The sequence below is a fragment of the Carcharhinus amblyrhynchos genome, chromosome 19 (genome assembly GCF_965287045.1).
Source record: "Carcharhinus amblyrhynchos chromosome 19, sCarAmb.v2.hapA, whole genome shotgun sequence".
NCBI lineage: Eukaryota > Metazoa > Chordata > Chondrichthyes > Carcharhiniformes > Carcharhinidae > Carcharhinus > Carcharhinus amblyrhynchos.
In genome coordinates this window covers 41,918,630-41,944,857 of record NC_137342.1, presented here as the reverse complement: position 1 = coordinate 41,944,857, position 26,228 = coordinate 41,918,630, and the positions used below count along the sequence as shown (strand labels likewise).

The following is a 26,228-nucleotide window of genomic DNA, read 5'->3' as shown; positions in this document are numbered from 1 at the left end:
TTTTCCTGACCTTGACACTGCCGATTCCTCGGGCCTCGCTTGGACTTTCTACAGAAGCCACCAGGCTTGTTACGTTTATCCAACACTTCCTGCGTTTATTGCCAATTTCCAGCATCTGCAGGGATTTGCTTTGATAGGAAGCGGTAAGTGGTTCTGTGATGGCTGGTGCAGGTTTTTTGTTAAAAAAAAAGCTCGCAAACAGCATAAAGTGAAAATTAATCAGGGTAAGGATCTTTGACACTCGAGAAAGATAGGTGTAGCGAAAAGTGATTGACAGTCAAGGAGCTAAAAAGCACTACAAAACCAGCGAGAGGAACTCACAGTGTACTAAACACTGGCAGAGCCAAAAGACTGAAATTAGAACATTTCCTCCAGTCACCACACTTGTAAAATTACTATTTGTATTAAACTTAAGAAAAATATGTCCTTCAAGACATCCCCTCTATTTAATATGCCCATCTGGCCACAGCAAATGTACAAATAACTAAATATAATAAAGATCTTGTTTAGTTTCCAGATTTAATTAGAATTCCCCAAGCATGCCAGCCTCACCGTACACAAGCCAGGCACTAATTACACGTGTCCATAGCAACCCCTAGCAACAAACATGGAAAACCTTACATAAAATGATCATTAAAATGTTGGCTCCACACACGGTACATAGTGTGCTAGTTTATAAAAAGCAACAAGCTTCTGAAAACAAAACTCCATCACACAAACAAGCAAGGCTGACATTCGCAACCCTCAAAATGGCTAAACCCCATTTGATGGGCTGGTTTTGGAGGGATTCGACAGGTTTCCTGGGGGGGGTGGGGGGTCCCCCACATTCTTCCATCATCGCCCTCTTCCAAATGTTTGCTCTACGCAGCAGGATTAACAAGGATATCACCTCATCTGGATTTTTTTTCCCCTCCCCCCGTACACACGCACAGCAAGCATGTTTCCCCAAGGTATGCAGAGGATCTGAGAACTGGTCACGTGTCAGGGTGGAACTGGGATCTCAACTGAACGGCAGCAGAGGGACAAGTCACAAAATCACTCCATAAACCTAAAACTCCCATATCCAGTTCTTAGATGGCGAATCAACTGATCAAATTGGCTGACCTCAACCCCACATTAAATTCTCAACTCAAAGTCAAAAAGATTCAAAGAGTACATCGCCGCTGGTGGCTGTTCATTGGGATTCTCCAGTCCCACGGCAATGGGGTGAATGGCTGGAGAATCCCGCCCACTATCTCCAAGATACTAAAGCTGCGCATTGAAGCAGAATCAAATATTCTTTAAGCTTTATTCCCAAGACTGTCCACTGCTCCTCTCGAAACGCAAGCTGGATGGCTGGAACCCCACAATCTTCACGGCCACAACCCTTACAAGCAAAGTCAGGCACCACGTGAAGGGGAGGAAATAAACAGTACGGTTTTTCCTCATAGTCAAGTGAACCCAAACTGCCCCAAAATTCCACCAACCCCCAACAAAAATCATAAAGCAACTGAAGTTCATTCCAACTACACCATTAGCTTGGATTGGTGCTGTGAAATCAAGTTATAAAAAAAAATCTACAAGTTTGTTTATTAGTGTCACAAGTAAGCTTACATTAACACTGCAATGAAGTTACTGTGAAAATCCCCTAGTCGCCACTCCGGCACCTGTTCGGGTACATCGGGGGAGAATTTATCATGGCAAATGCACCAACCAGTATGTCTTTCAGACTATGGGAGGAAACCAGAGCATCTGGAGGAAATCCACTTAGACACGGGGAGAACGCGACCCAAGCCGGGAATTGAACCCAGGTCCCTGGAGCTGTGCAGTAATGGCGCTAACCACTGTGCCACCCCATTGAAAGTCACGGCCTTCAATGAAAACCTGGAAACTGCTACTGACAACTTACATGCTACATCTTCTTTAACATAATAAAACTTCCCAAGTTTCCTGACAGGAGCACTATCAAGCCATACAAAAAAAGAGATGGCCTTTCAGATAGGAGACCCATGAACTTGTTTAATGAATCAGCTTGGAAGCGTCATCTCAAAATGAGACTGTAGAGATTGCAGGAGATAATTCCAGACCTTAACAAAATTAATGCACGAAACAGAAGGGGGCGTTTGCATTTGGTACCAATCTCAAAACTGCAACAGTTTAACAGGGCTTGGTTGGCAGCGCCCAGGGCTGGTTCAGTGCAAGGCCACAAAAATGCCCTCTGCTTGCATGAGAGCAGATTACAATTGCTCAGACTGCGTGCAGCAATTTCACTGATTCTCCCCAGTGTTCAGCAGACCTCCTGTCAATACCTCATTACAACTGCCCTCCCCTCGCCACCTCCTGGCCAGAGTTGAAGGGATAAAACCTATGAAGTGAGTTTCGAGTTTAAAAAGTTTATTTATTAGTGGCACTGGTGGGCAAAGTTAGAGTGAAAATCCTTTAAGTGCACATTCTGACAACATCATCCAACACAGCCTGGGCAGTATGGTACACGATTGGCAGAGTTGAACTCTAGAGATTACCTTTCCCTTTGGGAGCTGTAGCAATCAAAGGCATTGAATTCAAGTATCAGTCCTCTAGTCTGAACCTTTTTAGAACAGCCCTTTTGTGTGGTGTACCCTGTTCCGCTTGCAAAAACAAACAGCACTTTAGTGGTTTGCAATGGTTACACTTTGGAAAAAAAAGAGACTCTAACCCAAGTATGCAAAGTTCACTGCACCTCAAGGCATATTCTTCCAATGCTTGGCACACATCCGTGTGTAAACACTCAGCATTATGAAGCTTTTTATTCATCACTGACATTCTTTGGCAAATTCACGGACACACAAGTACTTTTCACCGAGCACAGAATCTCTCATTCTTCCCACTTTGCAAGTAATGGAGACGACGCCACGCGTTCTACACTGAATGGCTGACTCATTCTCGATTGTACGATGCCAACCTCTCTCTTTTCAGATACCAGGTGCATTGCCCTCGGGAAATAAAACTCTCCTCGGCCACAATCACCGCAAACCAAAAGCCAACGAGCACTTTTCCAGTCGCCCTTACAACCTCTGGCCTTGCCCACACGAATACACAACAGGTTCATTCCACCTCTGAGCCAACCCAAAGTTCCATTTGGCTCTGGGGTGCATCATCATTCGGAATGCTGCAAGTGAAAAACTTCCAGATCATCATTTCCAAAGTCAGGTTTTCAACCAAAAATATATCCCGAAGCAGCCTCTCCTCCGACGAGGAAATGGAACTGGCCTAACCCAATGGAAAATTCCAAAAGGAGAGAGATAAGTTAGCATTTCAGAGAAGTAAACTGATGAAAGAGTCGTGATTTGCGTGGAGAGCAATCTTAGTGATTCTGATGAACAAAAGACCAGCTGTGTAGCATCGTTCATTCCAGCTTCTCTTTCAATCATGATTGGCCCTATTTAAAATTATAACTTAAAAAAGAAATCTACCTGGATTTAAAATTAATAAGTCTCTCAATACCAGGTTAAAGTCCAACAGATTTACTTGGAATCACGAGTTTTCGGAGCTGTGATGACTTCAGCCAGGCTAATGAGGTTGGCTTGCTAGAGTATCAACTACCTGATGAGCCAGGAGTCCCTGGAGACAGAGCATGCGGTGTCCACGGGCGCAGTAGACGCCTTCCGCGCCCGTTGGGCACCGCAGGGGCTGGGGTGTGTTATCGAGCCTAATAATCACCTTTTGATTTAAAGTTTCCTTTCGACTTTGGTTTTTGTTCGGGCTGTCCCCCCTTCCTGGGGGTGGGGGGGACTGCCCCTTTTAATTTGTCCCCAAGTTAATTTGAGTTCATTTACTTGTTTGGTATGCAGAAGAGCTACCTGATTAGTCTTAATTGATGGTTAATTTAGGGAGACTCATGCTCCCTATTCAAAGCTGGTGTGTCAAACTCCCAGCCTGCATTCAGCAGGGAGCAACAGCAGAGCTGGCTGTGTACAGATCATAGAAATCACAGAAACCCTACAGTACAGAAAGAGGCATTCGGCCCATCGAGTCTGCACCAACCACAATGCCACCCAAGCCCTATCCCCATATCTATACATATTTTACCCACTAATCCTCTAACCTATGCATCTACAGTCAATTTAGCCTGGCCAATCAACCTAACCCACACATCTTTGGACTGCTGGAGGAAATTGGAGCACCCGGAGGAAACCCACGCAGACACGAGGAGAATGTGCAAACCCCACACAGTGACCCAAGCCGAGAATCGAACCCAGGTCCCTGGAGCGGTGAAGCAGCAGTGCTAACCACTGTGCTACCGTGCTGTCCGTTGTAAATAAAGTAACTTGGTGACGGGGCTTTTGCCTCCATGGAGTTACTACAGCAGCGCTGCTCCTTCCTCAGGTGAGTGGCTTGATGTGTTGGTTAGGTGCATTAGCCATGCTAAATTCTCCATACCTCTCACCTGATGAAGGATCGGCCCTCCGAAAGCTGGTGATTCCAAATAAACCCATTGGGCTTTAACCTGGTGTCATGGAGACCTCTTATTGTGCCCGCCCCAGTCCAATGACAACATCCCCACATCCTGATTTAAAAGAAAACTATGGCTATTCTTTATTTTTTGTCCCCAAAAACAGTGTTCCAGTTTTCTTAAACTCACAGACTGCTCATGGGCAATCCAAAGAAATGATCTTTTGAACGGTTCCATCGATTGCATTTTATACATATTGCACTCCAACAAAGAGTGTCAGATTGAATTCACAACACGTTGACAGTAAACTCCAATATGTCCGTCCCCGGTGACACTTCTGCTTCGCTGGGATAAAAATCATAGTCCGCTTGGAGAAACTTGATTAATGATTTGTCTGAGAAACAATCCTTCGATGAAGCAATGATCAATGAGGAGACAGTGATCGTTGCACACGTTGATTTGCAAAAGGCATCCGATAAAATGTCACAGGGGAAGGTTGAGGTTACTATGTGCAGTGCCGCAGGGAATCTGGCGATTCAAAGTCAGTTGATGAATAGAAAATGGTCAGGTTTAAAATCAAACTGAAGAGACATGAATTATGGGGTCTTCTGATGGTTAGTGATAGAATCAGTGATTTTTCTTTTTAATATTTTTCTTTTCTTGCACACTATCAATATTCTCAGATGATGAAAACAGGAAACATGGCTTATTATAAAAGGACATTGCTTAAAAACAAAAAAGGTTGTCGAAGCTTTTTGTCTTGTACTCATCAGGACAGATCACAAGGTTACCAACAATAAAGGGACCAACAATTTATACTACGTGAGAAGAGAGTTCTGATTGGTTGGCAAGTGGACTCTGATTGGCAGAAATAGAGCATGCAGCAGGGAACAGTTAACTGCCAAGATTTTGGTCAAAATCAACCCAGGCAGGTTGATTCTGACTGGTCAAGGCATTTCCATCAAGAATAAATCTTTAATTTAATTGAAAAAAATAAGTTCAGTGTTCCTTCTGTCTGTGTAATGGCAGGACCTTGTGTGAATATAAAAAAAAACAGAAAATGTTATAAAATCTCAGCGGTCTGACAGCATCTGTGGAGAGAGAATAGAGCCAATGTTTCGCATCACATTAAACATTGGCTCTAATCTCTCCCCACAGATGCTGTCAGACCTGCTGCGATTTTCCAGCACTTTGTTTTTGTTTCAGGTTCCAGTTTGTAGCCTGCCTTTACCCTGTGTGAATATACGTGGCTTCTACAATGTGCAAGTGAGCCAGCCACACTGACTGCTGACTGATCATCTTAAATTGGTTTTCAATGCAATTCAAAAAAAAAGGATTTTAGATAACATCAGGAAGGCACAGCTATTTACTGTTAGATCGTACAAATAGTTACCAGCATATTAATTGTATTTAATTGTATGCAGGTGGTGGGATTTCACTGGGCTTCACTTGAACCTCCTATAAAGGAGGCCACAGACAAAAACTATGGTTGTTGGGTTGGGAGGCATATGCTTTTAATTTGTAACTCTGTAAATAAATATAGATGTAAAGATTCAGCCCAGTTCAATCTTTTGCCAACTGGCTTTCTGGACTATGACACAGATACAAGTAGGGAAAATATACTACGAGTGATAAAGACTTGAACAGAAGTAACTGAGAAATTTACTCAACTTACCTGAGAAATTGACTAATCTTTAGACAATGGAGAACAAGCTGATAAAGCAGTGTTTAAAGAAAGGCACATGACATTTTTGGATTGATATACAAAGGGCTACGGCATCCAAAACCAAAATACAACCAGCAATATGTTATAAATCAAGAGGGTTCAACTATGGTTGTCCACATTATCCATAGAGAGATAGAAAAGAGGTGCAGGAGTAGGCCATTCAGCCCTTTGTGTCTGTACCACCATTCAATATGATCATGCACTTTCAGTATTCACCCTTCTGTTTTCTTTCCTTATCCCTTTAGCTACAAGAGTCACATCCAACTCCCTCTTGAACATACCTAATGAATTGGCTCCAGCAGCTTTGTGGTCGAGAATTCCACAGGCTCACAACTCTGAATGAAGAAGTTCTTCCTTATCTCAGTCCTGAATAGCTTACCCCCTATTCTTAGACTGTGACCCCTAGTCCTAGACTTTCCCAACCTCAGGAACATTCTTCCTGATTGAGCCTGTCCAGTCCCATCAGGATTTTATATGTTTCTATGAGATGCCTTCTCATTCTAAATTCCAGTCAGTACAAGACCAGTCAATCCACAGTCTCTTCGTATGTCAGTCCTGCCATTCCAGGAATCAGCCTGGTGAATCTTCCCTGGACTCCCTCAATAGCAAGAATGTCCTTCCTCAAACTAGGAGGCCAAAACTGCACACAATACTCAAGGTGTGGCCTCACCAAGGATGTTTAGGACATCCTTACTCCTAAACTCAAATCCTCTTGTTAGGAAGGCCAGCATACCATTAGCTTTCCTCACCATCTGTCTGTAACTCACGTGCCAAACTTCAGCGACTGTTCCACCAGGACACATTACAATTCCCCTTTTCCTCAACTGCCACCGTTGAGGTAATAATCTTCCTTCCTATTTTTGTTACCAAAATGGATAACCGCATATTTATCCACATTATATTGCATTTGCCAAGTATTTGCCCAGTCAGCCTGTCCAAGACACCCTGCAGCCTCTTGGCATCTTCCTCACAGTACCCACTGCCACCCAGCTTAGCATCACCTACAAATTTGGAGATGTTGCATTCCATTCCTTCATCCAAATCATTAAATGTCTATTGTGAATAGCTGGGGTCCCAGCACTGAACCCTGCGGTACCCCACTAGTCACTGCATAGCCACTCTGAAAAGGACCCATTTATTCCAACTCTCTGCTTCCTGTCTGCCAACCATTTCTCTATACTTAACACATTTCCCCCATAGTATGAGCTTTAATTTTGTCGACTAATCTTGCGTGGGATCTTGTCAGGAGCCTTCTGATCGTCTAGATACACAACATCCATTGGTTCACCCTTGTCTACTCTACTGATCACATCCTCAAAAAATCTCTGGTGCTGAGTGCTTCAAGATGATCAGAGTATTGGAGGAAGGACAAGGAGAGATTTACCAAGCTTATATCAGGAACAAGAAGCCTTCAGAACAGAAAATGCTGGAAATACTTTGCAGGTCTGGCAGCATTGGTGGAGAAAGACATGCTGGTTAGGTGCATTGGGCATGCTAAATTCTCCCTCAGTATACCCGAACAGATAACTACAGGATTTTCACAGAAACTTCATTGCAGTGTTAATGTAAGCCTACTTGTGACACAAATAAATAAACTTAACTTAAACAACATTCTGAGTCCGTATGACTCTTCTCCAGAGCTCAAGCTCTCAGGATTAACTAGAAAAAAAAAGGCCCTTTTCAATGGGAACATTAAGAGGTGATCTGAGGGGTGTTAACTTCAGAATATTTTAAAAAAAGAAAAAATATTTCTAATGGCGAGTGAAGGACGAGCAGACATAAATTTAACTGCAACTTGTAAAATTTAGTGCCAAATTAACAATTCTCTACGTAAATGAAATGAAGTTACGGAATTCCCTACTAGAAAATGGGGAGGAAGCAGAATCCCAAGCATTTTTTCCAAAGCAATCCATAAATATTTGGAAAAGTTACTGAGAAATTGCACGACCTGATTTTTCAAGATGGCGCCGGAGTGAGGTGGCTTCTTGCAAGCTGTGCCCAGCATGCCTTCCAATTCCGTCTTTTACTCTCATTCTATGCCTCTAGAATTTCATTCTAACTCTTTTCCTCCCGTCCATTGACTGTCTACACTTCCTGCTGCCTTGGCAACGTGGCCAGCATAATTAAGGACCCCACGCACCCCGGACATTCTCTCTTCCACCTTCTTCTGTCGGGGAAAAAGATACAAGATTCTGAGGTCATGTGCCAACTGACTCGCGAGCAGCTTCTTCCCTGCTGCCGTCAGACTTTTGAATGGACCTACCTTACAATCAAGCTGATCTCTCTCTGCACCCGAGCTACGACTCTAACAATACGTTCTGTTCTCTCTTGTTTCCTTTGCTATGTACGGTATGCTTTGTCTGAACAATATTTTCAATGTATACATGTGACAATAATAAATCAAATAAGGTCTTGCAGACAGCCTGTATCAGCACTCTGGGTCAAACGATCTCCTAATTTCTGCGCAGTGCTGCTAATACTCTGAAGAATTGTGACCAACATCTCTCTGCTATCTCTACCTTTGTTTCCATTAGCTCCTGAGGACATGCTCCATTTTGACTGGGGGGGCTGCCTAACTTTGAGTAATGTTGATAATCTTCTGAATCAATTGTTATTCCATCCATTACTTAGTGTAACCTTCACATCTCCTGTGCCCTTGGTGAAGACAACAGCAAAGTATTGATTTCATATCTTTGCCGTGATTTCTGTACTTCACGTGGAATTTTTCCTCAGGGCTCTTAACAGGTCCAAGTTTTGTTCCCCCCCCCCACCTCCCTCCTCGGAAACTGCTGCCTTAGGAAGGCATTTCTCCCAGAAAAATTCTAAATGTCACATTTGCGTTAAAACTGGAGTAAATCACGCTGGTTTTTTTTCAAGCGGGAACGTAAGAAGAATCTCCCACACTCTACACTGCAGGAGTGCCTGAGCATAAAATTACGCTCAAAAATCAAGGAGCGGGGCTTATTTCCAGCGTAGCGCTGAGTGGAGCACGATGCGTGTGTCCATCTGTCTGCCGGCCTCCCAACGGCTGCCCCCTCCGCCACCCCTTCCCCAGCAGGCTGAACCCCCTCCCCACACCACCCCGATGCCCAGCCCAGCCTTCCTCCCTCTGTCACTCAGTCCGAGTGCAGAGTGGCGGCTGGACCCTCCCAACTCACCTGATCATCCCCGCCCCCCAACTCAGGAGCCCTGCCCCCATTATTCTGATGCCAGCACTTCTCCTTGTCAGCATTTCACCTTCGATATTTTCTTTCCATATTTATTGCAAACTGAATTCAGTTCTGGTCACTGAGATAGTAGCACCAATATTGCGCGTGCCTCTTGTGGGATTTCCCAGATAAAGCCAGCATGCAAGGTGTAATATAGAGTCATAAAAGGCCAATCGGCCCATCAAGTCTGACAACATCTACCACTAAAGGTCATGCTAATCCTATTTTCCTGCATTTATCCCATATCCTTGAATGTTATGATATTTCAAGAGGTCACCCAAATTTTTTTGTTTTTAAAGGTTGTAAGATTTCTAGCCTTCTCTACCTTGCCAGATTCCCACCACCCTCAATGAAAACATGTTCTCAAATCCCTTCAATCTCCTGCCCCTCACCTCAAACTATGCTCCCTTGTGATTGACCCCTCAACCAAGGGGAATAGCTGCTCCCTATTCACTCTGTCCATACCCCTCAATCTTACAAACCTCAAACATGTCCCCCCCTCCTCAACCTTCTCTACTCGAGAAAACTATCCAAGCCTATCCTGTCTCTCCTTATAGCTCAAACGCTCCAACCCAGGCAACATCCTGGTCAATCTGCCTCATACCTTCACTAATGCAGTCACATCCTTCCTATAATGAGTTAGATGACTTGAAGTTTCTGAAAGTTGATTTTTCCCCAAACCCATGATGATAGGCTTAGTGGGAAGTTTTAATTTCCTTTTAACGACCATTATAGCATTTCGCTCACTCAACCACTTGAGGGTCCAGCTCCTCTCGGATATCATTCTATTCAGTAATAACCAGCTTCTTCCTTAACCTCATGTTCCATGGAGTACTCGAGTGATTTGCTACCTGTGTACGTGCGCGCGAGTGGATCATCAAACACTCATCGACATTGTTCATTCAATCTCCAGAATAACCTCGGCTACTTGAACAGAAACAATATCATTGTGCAAAAGTTCAAGCACCACTATGTACAACTTTATATAATTGAGTTTGAATTACAAAATCACGCACTTCTGTAGGCAAACACAAACAAGTCAAGTTCCAGAGAGGCAGAAATTGTATTCTAAACAGTAATCAATGTATTTCTTACTCCTGAAGTTGGAATATAATTGCACCCACCTCAATAACGCCTGAGGGTTCTCCAGCTTGCATCCTGTGCAAGTTGCATCTGGAACCTGAAAGAAAAAGAAACACTCAACAAAAGGACAAAAAAAAGCCACTTGGACTGAGAGTGACCAATAAGCTTAAGATATGGAGATGGCGACGTTGGATTAGGGTGGGCACAGTAAGAAGTCTCACAACACCAGGTTGAAAAGTTCAACAGGTTTATTTGAAATCACGAGCTTTCGGAGCACTGCTCCTTCATCAGGTGAGTCACTGCCTGTAGTTTTGGTCTCCTTTTCTGAGGAAGGATGTTCTTGCTTTTGAGGGGGTGCAGCGAAGGTTTACCAGGCTGATTCCAGGAGTGATATACGGAGGAGAGATTGACTACGTTAGGATTGTTTTCAGATGAATGAGGGGGAGATCTCAGAGACTTATAAAATGTTAACAGGACTAGGCAGGGTAGACGGAGGGAGGATATTCCCGGTGGTGGTGGAGTCCACAACCAAGGGGTCACAGTCCGAGGATTCAAGGTAGACCAGTTAGGACGGAGGTGAGGAGACATTTCTTCACCCAGAGTGGTGAGCCTGTGGAATTCATTACCACAGGAAGAAACTGATGCCAAAAACTGAATGTATTCAAGAGGCGGCTGGATTTAACACTTGGGGCGAATGGGATCAAAGGTTATGGGGAGAAAGCAGGATTAGGCTATTGAGTTGGACCATTAGCCATGATCATGATGAATGCAGGCTCGAAGGGCCAAATGGCCTCCTCTCTCTCCACCCTATGTTTCTATTGGGTGAATCAGCTGATGAAGGAGCACTGCTCCGAAAGCTCCTCGTTCCAAATCTGTTGGACTTTAACCTGGAGCTGCGAGACTTCTTACAATGAAGCTGAAACAGGGAATGTTCTGGAACTGTCAAAGGACATGGAATGCGTTAGCAGCAATTTGAGAATGCAACTTCTCAGAAACACCTTCAGAATCTCCAATCCGCCTTGCAACTTGAAAACAAAAAGATCTCTCGAACGCAGAGGGAATTTGGTTCAAAAATTTGATTTTTTTCCCAACTCGCAGCTCGACGCTTCATCACAAATCAAGACAGAATGGAACCATAATAACCTGGACATGGTCACTAAGCCCATGGGGAGCTGGAGGTTAATCAGATTCTTGTAATTTGATGATGACATATACACCAATAAATACATCCTGTAACACCCTGCACAGTTTTCCTTTAGACGGCTGACTACACTTTAGAAAGCGTGTAGTAGAAGTCCAATTCTCACTCATAAAAAGCAGAGAAATTAGAAGGAGGAACAGGCCACTCAAGCCTGCTCAGCCATTCATTTTGATCATGGATGATCATCAAATTCAATATCATGATTTCCCTGCTCTTCCCCACCCCCCATATCCCTTAATCCCTTTAGCTCCAAGAACTATCTTTAATTTCTTCTGGAAATCACAGCGTTTTGGCCACAACTACTTTGTAGTAGTGAATTCCACACACTCACCACTCTGGGTGAGGAAATGTCTCCTCACCTCAGTTCTAAAAAATTTACCCCTTATCCTCTAACTATGACCCCTAGTTCTGGACTTCCCCCACCAATGGGGGCATTCTTTTTGAATCTAACCCTGTTAGAATTTTATAAGTTTCTATTAGATCCTCTTTGACTCTATACTCCAATGAATATAATCCTAACCGGTTTAGTCTCTCCTCATATGACAGACTGGCATTCCGGGAATCAGCCTGGTAATCTTTCACTGCACCCCCTCTATAGCAAGGACAGCCTTCCTCAGATAAGAACACAAAACTGCACACAATACTCCAGGTGTGGCCTCACCAATGCCATATACAATTGCAGCAAAACATCCCTATACTCAAATCCACAATGAAAGCCAACATACCATTTGCCTTCTCTACCTGTACTATCAGCAACTGATGCACTAGGACTCCAAGGTCTCAATGAATATCCCCCTCTATCAATTTACATTCAATCAAATAATAAATCTGCCTTCCTTTTGTTATCAAAGTGGATAACCTCACATTTATCCACATTATGCCACACCTGCCATGCAGATGCCCACACACTTAACGTGATTTGGACAGGCTAAACCATCATTGCATCCTCCTCACAGCTCACCCTTCCACCCAACTTTGAATCATCTGCAAATTGGAGGTAATACATTCAGTTCCCTCCTCCAAATTACTTATGTGGACAGTTGGGGTCTCAGCATAGGTCCCTGCAGAATCCCACTAGTCATAGCGGTCAATCAGAAAAGAACAATTTACAACAACTCTCGGCTTTCTATCCATCTCAAAACATTACCTGCAATCCCACTGCTTTAACTTTGCAATAGTAATCTTATCTCAGAGCCTTTTGAGAGTCTAAATAAACCACATCCACTGGTTCTCCTTGGTCTACTCTACTAGGTAAATCTATTGGAATTTTTTGAGGATGTATCAAGCATGATTTCCCTTTTGTTCTCATCACTGCCTTCCAAATGCCGAGTTATGGAATCCTTGATAATAGACTCAAGCAACTTCCCCAGTACCGATGTTAGGCTCACTGATCAATAGTTCCCTGTTTTCTCTCTTTTTGAACAGCAGGGTTACATTAGTTATCCTCTAATCTGTAGGAACTATTCCAGGGTCTAAAGAATTTTGGAAAATAACCACCAATGGATCTACTACTTCCAGGGCCACTTCCTTAAGTACTCTGGGATGAAGATTTTCAGGCCCTGAGGATTTATCCACCACCCCTTCCCCAATCCCATCCCTCTCCTAATGATGATTTCCTTTAGCTCCTCACTAAAACATGTTTCTCTCTTCTGGCACATTATTCATGTCTTCCTTTGTGAAGACTGAAGCAAAGTACAAATTTAATTCTTGAGCCATTTCTTTATTCCCCGTAATGAGTTCTCACTTCTGATAATAAAGGGGCCTACATTTGTTTTTGTCAATCTTTCTCTTTACATATCCATTAAAAACTTTTACAGTCAGTTTTTAAAATGATCCCCGTGAGCTTACTTTATACTGCATTTTTCGCTTCCTCGTCAATCTCTTCGTCTTCCTTTGCTGAATTTTAAACTGCTCCCCATCCTCAAACCTACTGCTTTTTCTTGCCATTTTGTATGCTTCTTCCTGGAAGCGGGTACAAGCAATAATTTGGCCACAATTCCCTTCCCACTCTTGCGCCAAACAGGAATACACAACTTCTGGAGTTCACCTATTCATTCTTTAAATGGCTGCCATTGCCTGTCCACTGTCTTTCCTTTCAGTAATATTTCCCCGGCCCATCATGGCCAACTCATGCCTCATATCATCATAGTTACCTTTATTGAGAATCAGGACCCTGGTCTCAATCAACTACATTATCCACCTTGACAAAAAGTTCTATTATGATCACTCGTCCCCAAAAGGTTCTCTTTCAACTAGACTGCCAACTAATCCTCTCTCACTGCACAACATCCAGTCGAAGATGGCCTGCTCCCTTCAATGTGTTGGTCCAGAAAACTATCTTGTACATACTCCAGAAATTCCTCCTCTATCGTACTGTGACAAATCTGACTCCCCACGCTTCTTCAGAAGGAACTCTTCAAATGCAGACAATAAGAAAATTTACTCCAACTTGTAAATCAAAGAAATGGTTGAAAAGAAACACCATTACTCCAAACTTAGGGCCTTGCCCTGGGCCACTCCAAGCCTACCACAATTCTAAAACAGGTTTTTCTTTATAGGGAATCAGGTTGGTCAGCTGACCATCACATCATTCTGTAATTGGATTCATGGGTTACTGGGTCAGCTCACCCTTACAGCTCGTTACCACTGGTCACATTACATTCCATACAAAATTGTCACCGGTTACATTTTAACATCTCAATCTATATGCAGATTAAAGTCATCCATAATCACAAGATGTTCCTTTCACACATGCATCTGATTTCCTGTCTAAAGCTTTTCCCAGCATCGTCGCTCCGGTTTGGTGGCCTGAATACCATCCCCAGCAATGATTTTTGCCCCTGGTTGGTTTTTAACTTGCTCCATCCAGATTCATCTATGCTAATATCTTACTTCAATATCATCTATCAACAATGCAACCTGACCATCTTTCCCTTTCTGCCTTCCTTTCCACTCAATAATTCCTGAACCCCAAGTCATTAAGCTCCAACTGCTTGCAAACTAAGTAGTCCTTGGGCACAATATAGAAAATAGGAGCAAGAGGAGGCCATTTGGCCCTTCGAGCCTGCTCCGCCATTCACTGTGACCATGGCTGATCATCCAACTCAATAGCTAGATTTTGCCTCCCCCACTATATCCTTTGATCCCCTTCACCCCAAGTGCTATATTTAATGAAAACATGAAATGTTTTGGCCTCAACTGTTTTCTGGCGTAGAAAATTCCACAAATTGGGTGAAGAAATTTCTCCTTACCTCAGTCTAACCTGTATCCTCAGACCGTGACCTCTGGCTCTGGACACTCCCACCACTGGGAACATCCTTCCTGCATCTACCCTGTCTAGTCCTGTTAGAATTTTATGGGTTTCCATGAGATTCCCCCTTCATTCTTCTGAACTCCAGTGAATACAATCCTAACTGACTCAATCTTTCCTCGTACATCAGTCCCACCATCCCAGGAATCAGTCTGGTAATATCATGTCTGATATTACTGGGGGTCCTTATGCACAAATCGCAAAAACCCAGTCTGCAGGTGATCAAGAAGGCGAATGGAATGTTGGCCTTTATAGCAAGGGGGATAGAATATAAAAGCAGTGAGGTCTTACTGCAACTGTACAGGGTACTGGTGAGGCCGCAACTGGGGTACCGTGTGCAGTTTTGGTTGCCGCATTTGCAGAAGGATATATTGGCCTTGGAGGGAGTGCAGAGAAGGCTCACTAGGCTGATACTGGAGATGAGGGGGTTAGCCTATGAGGAGAGATTGAATAGACTGGGTCTGTACTCGGAGTTTAGAAGGCTGAGGGGGGAATCTTATAGAGACATATAAGATAATGAAGGGGATAGATAGGGTAGAGGTGGAGAGATTCTTCCCACTTAGAAAGGATAGCAGGACTAGAGGACACAGCCTTAAAATAAAGGGGGGGGTGGCGGGCAGTTTAGATCAGAGTTGAGGAGAAACTTCTTCACTCAAAGGGTGGTGAGTCTCTGGAATTCTCTGCCCGTTGAAGTGGTGGAGGCTACCTCGATGAATATATTTAAGTCACAGGTAGATAGGTTTCTGGTTGACAAGAGAATTAAGGGTTATGGGGAGAAAGCGGGAAAGTGGAACTGATCCACTTCAGATCAGCCGTGATCTTATTGAACAGCGGGGCAGGCTCGAAGGGCTAGATGGCCTACTCCTGCTCCTGCTCCTATTTCTTATGTTCTTATTAGTATGATGGTGACTAAGTCCATCTATTGATCCTAGATTATGTGCAGAGTATCCATGGTTTGCACTGTTTGAGCCCCTCGGTTGCTGTGGAGTAAAAGGAGACAGGAGCTCTGCTTCTTCATAAAATATCTTTATTTCTTTATTCCAACTTCACACACAATTCTCCACCAACAAAACCATGCAACCTGCGGCCTCTTCAGCTAAGGTGTTCTCCAAGGCAGCCTTCGCAACACGACAACGCAGAATCACTGAGCAGAAACTGATAGCCAAGCTCCGCACACACGAGGATGGCCTCAACTGGGAATTTGGATTGATATCACACTGTCTGTAACCCCCACGACTTGCCTGAGCTTGCAATATCTCATTAACTGTACTGGCTGGAGCCAATTCACACCTCTAAACGTGTGCTTAAAGCTCTCTCCACTCGTATTGTCTGCACACGTAAAGACTTGATTACCTGTTAAGACTCGCATTCCAACCATTATCTTGTAATTGAGTCTGCGTCTATATATGCCCTGTTTGTGAACCCAATTTCCAATCACCTGATAAAGGAGCTGTGCTCCGAAAGCTTGTGACACCAAATAAACCTGCTGGACTTTAACCTGTGCCCACCCCAGTCCAACGCTGGCATCTCCACATCATGACTTCTAGTGAATAACTGACATCAAGTTAGACATTAATTTGAAGATCTGTGAGGCCATTCCTAACATGCGCACTTGAGCAAACCCCGATTGCTGTCACTAACTAAATGAACAAACAGAGATGGTCCTTCGCAAAAAACAAGAACGCTGAATTGTTGGAAGACAATCAAAAGAAAAAGCAGCTTTGAACCAGTGCATGACTGATTTCTCTCTTTACATCTTACACGACGTCTGTGTCTTGGACTGAACCCAAATTAACTGCTGCATGCAAAACACCTCACTGCTGTACCCCTGAAAAAGTCTTAAAAACATGCAAATCCTTGGCTTTGAGAAGTCAGTGTTAAGGCAGAGAGTACCTCTCCCAGACAACGGACAGCAAACTCTTCAACGCCCAACCTGATGGCCACCTGCCAAATGCTATCATTGGATAAAAGCAAATTACTGCGGATGCTGGGGATCTGAAACCAAGAGAGAAAATGCTGGAAAATCTCAGCAGGTTTGGCAGCATCTCTAAGGAGAGAAAAGAGCTGACGTTTCCAGTCCAGATGACCCTTTGTCAAAGCTAAAAGGCAGGAGAAAGTGGGAGATATTTATACTGCAGGGCGAGGGAATGAAAGATGTTTGTCGTAGCCACACAAACAAGAGGAAATGCTGCTAATGGCAGTCCACGGAGAGAATAAAAAGTGTGAATGGACTCGAAACGTCACCTCTTTTCTCTCCTTAGAAATGCTGCCAGACCTGCTGAGATTTTTCAGCATTTTCTCTTTCGCTACCTTTATCACTGGCTAACATTAGGGCTACGTTTGACACTGTCTGCCCAAACGTCGGGTTTCAGGTAGACATGCCTCCAAGTTGTGGCTCCTTCTAACAACCCAACACCCCCCTTCTTCCACTCAGCAATACAGCAACCATGTTGCGTCCAGCAACCCTTCCTTGGCCAAATCCTATTTTCTAGGAACTGCTGGAGTAACTCAGCAGGTCTGACAGCGTCTGAGCAGAGAGACTGGAGCCAACATTTCTCCACACTCAAAACGTTGGCTCTATTTTCTCTCCGCAGATGCTGCCAGACCCGCTGGCAGTTTCTGTTTTTGTTTCAGATTCCAGCAGCCGCAGTTTTTTTGCCCTTATGTTACACAGAGAATCTCACCTCAGCTCCAAGGCTGACGAGAGATTAAAATGCTCCAAGTTGCTTTCTTGCTCTCATTTAGATTTGGGAACAGGCAGAGGAGGACACAAAAAAAAACCATAAAATGGCTGGAATTTTTCATCAAATGCAAAAAAGTGAAGGCTGAAGTCAAAAGTCATCATTTTCAACTGGTAGATTTCCGTAATTCAATGCTAATTTTATATATTATTTTCTAGGGAGTGACACCCAATTCCAAGCAATAAAATGTAAACAATTCTGTGACAGCATTTTAATGATGGATAACATGAGGAGTAACGCGGACTCGTCTCTTGTGTATAGAATTAAACAAGCTCTACGTCTCCATCTATTGGACACTGAGAATTCTTTTCCACTCGGAAACTCAGTGAGGTGACAATGCCGTGCCAGACAGTAAGACGCCTGGGCTTACGAGGACACCTACTGGATCAGAAGAATTGCACTGATTCGCAAATAACCCACTTTCACTACACGTAAAACGTATCAGAGAACCACTTCCACTCGGTACAAGGAGAATTTGGCAACCCCACCTTTTCTTAAACCTCAAACTCATTGCTAGAACACAATAAAGGTGCTCAGTTTGCGAAATTATTATTTCTGCTATTTCATCGAATCCCTACGGTGCAGAAAGAGGCCATTCGGCACAACGAGACCACACCAACAACAATCCCACCCAAACCCTATTCCCATTAAGTCGTGTATTTAGCCTGCCACTCTCCCAGACACTAAAGTTAGCACGGCCAATCCACCTAACCACACATCAAGCGTGGGAGGAAACCTAAGCACCAGGAGTAAACCCACACAGGCACGGGGAAACCCACGCAGAACGTGCAAACTCTACACATAGGATGGGATTTTCCAGCCACTTGTCAAACCCTGCAAAGGTAAACAGACTTTTCCACAGTCCTCTCCTCGCCTGCTCCAATTCCTGTGGCAGGTGGGACGGTGAAGTTCCAGCCAGTCACCCGAGGCCGGAACTGAACTCAGGTCCCTGGCACTATGAGGCCCTTGGATAACTTCTGACACAAGACAAGTCAAGCCAATAGCTGACAATAGCAAAATACCAACACTGTGACTGAAATTTGAAATATAAAGTTCAAAATGGTTCACAAGCAGCACAACAGGAAAAAGTGGACAGCTAGGGACAGGATTTTGGGTTCCTCTGCCCTGCCAAGGCTTTTATATTTCACCCTCCCCTCCACCCCCATGCCATCTGTGGCACAGTGTGAAGATTGCACACTGGATTTATCCACCATCTAAGAATCCATTAAATTGGAATGAAACCAAATCCACTTCAATCCCAAGGGACTGCCTAAGTAGTGGTAGTGTCGGTAGCTAATCTAACAGGTTAGGTAATCATGTTTTTTTAAAATTATGCCTGCATTTACTCACACCAGCAACAGGGGAATAAATACGTTTTACAAGGACTTAATTGACAAAATGGATCCTTTTTAAATTTGAGATGGCCAAGTCACAGGAGCTCAAAAGTGACAAACTTCAATTAGCAAATCCACCTGTTAATACAATGGGTGGCACAGTGGCGAGCACCGCTACCTCATGGCACCAGGGACTTGGGTCCAATTCCAGCCTTAGGTCACTGTGTGGCATTTGCACATTCTCCCTGTGTCTGCGTGGGTTTCCTCCAGGTGCTCCTGTTTCCTCCCAGTTCAAAGCGGGTTAAGGTGACTGGCCATGTTGAATTGCCCCTTAGTGTTAGGGGACAGTAGCAGGGTAAATACTTGGGGTTATGGGGATAGGGCCTGGGTAGGATTGTTATTGGTGCAGGCTCAATGGGCCAAAAGGCTTCCTTCGGTATTGTAGGGATTCTATGATTTTACAGGCAGAAACTTACTAATTAACCACGAGACCAAGACTGAAATTAATAGCCAGGATCAGAATCCATTTGCACAAACACATACACATTTCCACAGTCACCGTACAACTAAGGTTGTGATCATGAACTGCTCTGTACAAAGATAAATATAAAAATGAAAGCTGGAACCTCTTTTTGCCAAGCGGAGTGGGATCAATGTTCAAGCTTCATGTTTACAGTAAATATTCAGGCAGCTGATCAAATGTGAGTACACACCTGCCTCCAAGGTCACCTTAGCATGCAGCAACAACCAAAAAAGATTCCTCTCAATAGTCAGCGGACATTATATCGCCCATGAACTAATATAGTTAGAATTGTGCCACCTGGTTTGCCGAACCGTACCACTGAAGTCTAGAACTTGGCTGCAAGGAGCAGGAGAGAGACCACGAATTCTGTAACAAGGAACGAAATCAAGAAACAGTCCCTCAGAGCCACTCAGAAGGCAGCGGTAACACTGCCATGTCTCTGGAGTGGAGAAAACAATCTTCCACCTTCAATTAATGGCACAATCACCTACAGATGGATTAGAGGGGTTGGCCACCCATTTTGGTAGGAACAATAACAAAATCTTTAAATAGTGAAAAATTGCAGCATGCTGCTGTGCAGAGGGACCTGGGTGTCCTTGTGCATGAATCACAAGAAGTTTGTTTGCAGGTGCAGCAAGTAATTAAGAAGCAAGTGGAATTTTCTCCTTCACTGCTAGAGGGATGGAGTTTAAAAACAGCAAGGTTATGTTGTAGCTGTATAAGGTGCTGGTGAGGCCACACCTGGAGTACTGTGTACAGTTTAGGTCTCCTTACTTGAGAAAGGATATACTGGCACTGGAGGGGGTGCAGAGGCAATGCACGAGGTTGATTCCGGAGTTGAGAGGGTTGACTTATGAGGAGAGACTGAGTAGACTGGAACTATATTCATTGGAATTCAGAAGAATGACAGGGCATCTTATGGAAACGTAAGATTATGAAGGGAATAGATAAGATAGAAGCAGGGAAGTTGTTTCCACTGGCAGGTGAAACTAGAACTAGGGGACATGACCTCAAAATAAGGGGATCAGATTTAGAATTAAGTTGAGGAGGAACTTCTTCACCCAAAGGGTTGTGAATCTGTGGAATTCCCTGCCTAGTTAAACAGTTGAGGCTACCCCATTGAAATGTTTTTAAGGCAAGGATAGATACATTTTTGAATTGTAAAAGGAATTAAGGGTTATGGTGAGCGGGCTGGTTAGTGGAGTTTAGTCCACAAAAAGATCAGCCATGATCTTATTTGAATGGTGGAGCAGACTCGAGGGGCCAGATGACCTGCTCCGAGTTCTTCCGAAACGAGAAGTGGAGAGAGTGAACAGATGCAAAATGCTCATGTTTCATGTATGCTTATGATCAAATGGGAGTAACGGAGGCTTGTATTGTGGACTGTGCGGCAAAAGGAGGATCACCATTTAGATTGTATTTTATTTTCCCCCCGCGAATTTTACTTTCCCCAAGATTCCATTATAGTTTTACAATTTCGTTCTCCAGTAACTAAGCAGGCAGGGAGCTTGTTTATGCAACACATGGAATTGCAAAAATTCCAGGCGTGGGAATGAATTTCAGTCTTAAAATACGTCACCAAAATTTAGCTGGAAATTCAGCAGCTGTCTGGAAGAGGTCTACAGACTTTTTCTGATGGAAAGTTGGCTGCAGGTGAAGAGACAAAAAAAAGAGGCAGGATACGCGAGATGCATCTTTCCAACTGCTATCCAATAACTTTGTCGGTTAACTGCTGGTGTGTGACTTTAGGTGAGGATAGAGGCAGCACTGGGGTTAAGAATGATTCTGATCATGGTTAAATAGTCAACACAATGTCTAGCTCCACCTAGAGAAAAATGGGCTGTACTCTTAGGAATAGAGATAAAATTTTTTTTAAAAATGTACATTGGACTCCAATCCTGCACACAATTGATGGTGTGTTCCTCGTGCAAGTGACAAATTCTGGATATCCCCTTGCTTATTTTGTGCGTGTGAAAGAACACAGGAGTATTGTGCCTAGTCAGGGGAGGCCAGGCTGACTATCACTTTCAGCATTGAAGCAGCAGGCAGATGAGCAAGTGCTTTGTCATTTGGTAACAGTAATTGCATTCATAATGCTGATTTACCCACTGGCATCATCTTCTTGAAAATAGTGGTCGAAAAAAGATAAAAAATAACAGCAATCTTCCAAAACGTGACAAGGAAAAGGAAACAAAAATGTTCTTCTATAGTTAAACAAACTAAGACAAGATCAACTCCATTGTTATGGAAACACCATGGTCCTGGAATTGAATTGCATGGAAATTATCCCACTGGCACCGTCATTCCTACAGCTTAAATAACAAGGCAGCATTAAATCAGAATATCATTTTGGATTTAATCTAACAGTGACCAAGCAACACAGGGGCACGTGAGAGGGGGAGAAGAAGCGGGTGCGCGAGAGAGAGAAGGGGGAGGAAGAGCAAGAGAGAAATAGAAAGAGAAAGAACAGAATAGAGAAAAAGCAAGGGGGGGGGGGAAAAGAGAGAAAGAGAGAGAGAGAGAGAGAGAGAGAGAGAGAGAGAGAGAGAGAGAGAGAGAGAGAGAGAGACACACACACACACACACACACACACACACACGAGAGAGTAAAATTGAGCTTTATCAACTGGAAAATTATATTTACTCAACATATTTAACTGGCAGATCACAGTTATGAACAAAGTATAATTTTTAGATATACACGTGTTAAGAAAAGGTAAAATGGTTTCAGTTCTTTGGTAATGGGAGTCTGGAGAGACTCTGACTTCAGGCAAAGTCTTTTGGGTTTCATAGTATAAATACATTTTTAAATGAGGTTTTACAACCTTAAAAAAAACTTAGGATCAAAAGCAGTTATTTTGAGGTTTAGGCTTTGTGTGTGGGGGGTTTAGGCTTTGTGTGTAAGCATCCTGATCAGAGTGCAAGGCTAATGGGGCAGTTGTTGATTACTGAGTTCTGTAAGGGACTATTCCAAGTGATTAGCAGAGGTGAGTTTCGGGAACTCCACTGTTTACTCTGCAGTTGAAGATGAGTTCACAGTGCGGTGTCTGGGTGCTTCAGGGACTGCTACAATTTGGGTGAGAAGCATGAAGTGAATGCTCAGGTAGTCTCTAGAAGAAAACCCCTTTGCGACTGTGCCAGTCTCAAGCTAGAAAGCCTTCTGTGTTCGACTAATGGTAACTCTTCACTGGTTTATGTGCCTGTAAAGATATTACCAGGGCGACAGGAAGAGTGGGAATTTGAAGCAATTTCTTGTGTTTGCACTGAGATCCTTCCAACCTTTGTGCCTGGTGTAAGAGAGCTCAGTTTTCATGTTTAATAAGGCAGACCTCTTACGAATTTATTTAGTAGCTTTTCGACATGGTTTCTAAAGAAAAGGTTAGGATCTGTCTAGCCAGGTTTTACTCTGGGATTGGACTTGCTCTGTAGTACCAGCTGGCCTAGCAACACCACCAGGACTTGGCCTGCTCTCTTATGAAAAAGGTATCTCTGAGATACGAACTTACTGATGCATCATTCCTACACAAGTTCCTCTTGTTTTAGTTCTTCTCCTTGGAGCATCATCCCCTACATTTCTTAATACCTGGGAAAGGTGATCAGTGTTGCTTTCAACCAACCGCCCAAAGCAGGTAGTTAATGCTGCCTGGAGACGTCACCAGAAGAATAATACAATTAAAACAAACTATTTAGCTACGAAGAGAGGTTGGAGAAACTTGGTTTGTTCTCAATGGAACGACAGAGGTTAAGGGGCAATCTGATACAAGTCGACAAGATTGAGGGGCATGGACAGAATGGATAGTCAGAAGCTTTCTCCCAGGGTGGATGGGGCATAAGTTTAAGGCATGAGGGGCAACGTTTAAAAAGGAGATGGATGAGGCAAGTGTTTTTTTTTTTTACAAAGAGGGCGGTGGGTGCCTAGAACTCGCCGTCGGGGGAGGTGGCAGAAGCAGATACGATAGCAAGTTTTAAAAAGGGGCGTCTGGACAAATACATGACTAGGATGGCAACAGAGGGATATGGTCCCTGGAAGGGTGGGGGGGATGGTTTCAGTTCAGTTGGGCAGGGTGATCGAGACAGGCTTGGAGGGTCAAATGGGCCTGTTCCTGTGCTGTAATTTCCTTTGTTCAAACAAGATAGGAAAAGTTGGCTCATTTGGCCTCTCAAGCATGCTCGGACGTTCTATGAATTTGTGCCGAGTTCCGAATTTCACAGGATGAGAATCATATCAGCCATGATGGAATGTGGAGCAGACTTGATGAGCTGAATGCCCGAATTCTGCTCCTTGTTTGTTTATGGTCTTACCTTTGATTCCCATGCCTCAAGGATCTGTCTACCTCTGCCTTAAAAGTATTCAGTGATTCTGCTTACACTGTCTTCTCAGCCAAAAGAATTCCAAAGTTGCACAACCCTCAGAAAATTCTTATCTCTATCTACTAAGGTTAACCCATAATTTTAAAACAGTGCCCCCAATTCTGGACTCACAATTGGGTGAAATTCCCCTAGTCACCACAGTCTGACAGCTGTTCGGGTCAATGCACTTAACAGCACGTCTTTCAGAATGTGGAAGGAAACTAGAGCACCTGGAGGAAACCCATGCAGACACAGGGAGAAGGTGCAAACTCAGACAGCGTGGGAATTGAACCTGAGTCCTTGGCACTGTGAAGCAGTAATGCTAACCACTGTGCTACCATTGCCGTCCCACTTGATAGAAGGTGGAAGAGAATGTCTGGGGTGCGTGGGGTCCTTAATTATGCTGGCTGCTTTTGACGGGGCAGCAGGAAGGTGCAGACAGAGTCAGATGGATGGGACACTGGTTTGTGTGACGGAATGGGCTATATTCACGACCTTTTGTAGTTTCTTGTGGTCTTGGGCAGAGAAGGAGCCCATACCTTTCCATGGTGTACCTACATAAGTCGGAGAGAGTCATTGCTGGCATGCCATATTTCCTTAGTCTTCTGAGAAAGTAGAGGTGCTGGTGGACTTTGGCAATTAATAATGTTGGTATGCAGAGGTAACAGAACAGGTTGCTGGAGATGTGGACGCCTAAAAATTTGAAGCTCTCGACCCTTTCTGGCGAGTAACTTTGGTTACTGTCAGACCGACATTGTGTGCTCTTCAATCTTTTTGTGAAGAATTATTAACGTGTGCTGATTTTAGAAACATGTTGCTTAGCCTGGGAATCTGTGCAACAAGGTCAGCATCATTACAGATGGTGTGACTGTCACACTGTTTGGGTGAAGCTGTAACAGCTTTGGTGCTAATAAACAAACAAGAATCCTGGGGTTCAGAGTGTGGCAGAGGGGAAGACCTTGTGTTACAAATCACAGAGTTCCAGCACCTGAGGTGTGGAAACATTTCAATGGTTTTGAGGCCCAACGACATTTGTCAACTTCAGTTTCTCCTCGTCTTCCAGATAACTCTCTGTTTGCCTTGATCTAGGTACACATGGTCAGTCAGTGTTGCTGTGAGAGTGTTTATGAATGCCACTGTCTTTTTGGTGTCACTCAGTTGCCATCTGCACCTTTTTTCTGTTTTGTTTTGAGCCAAGCATCTGAAATGCAGAGAGAGCTAAAAACTTGACATGTTAGTATTGGCATTTTGTGCGTGCGGTCCATCTGTATCCATCCATTTCTCTGCTGGCTTCCTCCAACAGAATTTGGGCATCTCTCTCTCTCTGTTGGATAGCAGAATCATCTTCTGGTCGACATCAATATGCTTCAGTTATACAGGGTATTGGTGAAACTGCATCTCATACTGTGTATAGTTTTGGTCTCTGCATTTAAGAAAGGATGTAAATGTCCTGGAGGAGGTTTTCCAGATTGATACCTGCAGTGAACAGGAGATCAGTTGGAAAGGCTAGGCTTGTTTCCGCTGATATTGAGGGGTGATGCAATTCGAAATATTTCGGATCCTGAACAGTATTGACAAGGTAGACGTGGAAAGACTATTTTCTCTTGTAGCCCATTCCATCCCACAAACCAGCGTCCCATCCATTGACTCTGTCTACACCTTCCTGCTGCCTTGGCAAAAGCAGCCAGCATAATTAAGAACCCCACGCATTCTCTTCCACCTTCTCCTATCAAGTGGGACGGCATGGTAGCACAGTGGTTAGCATTGCTGCTTCACAGCACCAGGGACACAGGTTCAATTCCCACGCTGTCTGAGTTTGCACCTTCTCCCTGTGTCTGCATGGGTTTCCTCCCAGGTGCTCTGGCTTCCTTCCACATTCTGAAAGACGTGCTGTTAAGTGCATTGACCCAAACAGCTGTCGGACTGTGGTGTCTAGTGAAATTTCACAGTAACTTTTATTACAGTGTTAATCTAAGCCTTACTTGTGACTAATAAATAAACTTTAAATTTTAGATACAAGTCTGGAGGTCAGATACCAACCAACACAAGAACAGCTTCTTTCCTGCTGCCAGACTTTTGAATGGACTTACCTTGTATTAAGTTGATCTTTCTCTACACCCTAGCTATGACTGTAACACTACTTTCTGCACTCTCTCGTTTCTTTCTCTATGAACAGTATGCTTTGTCTGTATAACACACAAGAAACAATACTTTTCACTCTATGCTAATACATGTGACATTAATAAAATCAAATCATCACTTCATTTATTTTATTAGTGTCACAAGTAGGCTGACATGAACATGGTGATGAAGTTAGTGAGAAAATCTCCAAGTCTCTGG

At 43.7% G+C, this 26,228-nt stretch overlaps 1 protein-coding gene across 1 annotated transcript in view; it reads right to left on the bottom strand.

The window, feature by feature from the left end:
* LOC145355489 (uncharacterized) overlaps positions 1-26,228 on the bottom strand; it is a 440,243-nt gene that overhangs the window by 366,656 nt on the left and 47,359 nt on the right. Inside the window, exon 2 of the mRNA XM_080207658.1 lies at positions 10,471-10,526. The gene's annotated coding sequence lies outside the window, so the exon portion shown is untranslated. The remainder of the gene's footprint in view (positions 1-10,470; positions 10,527-26,228) is intronic.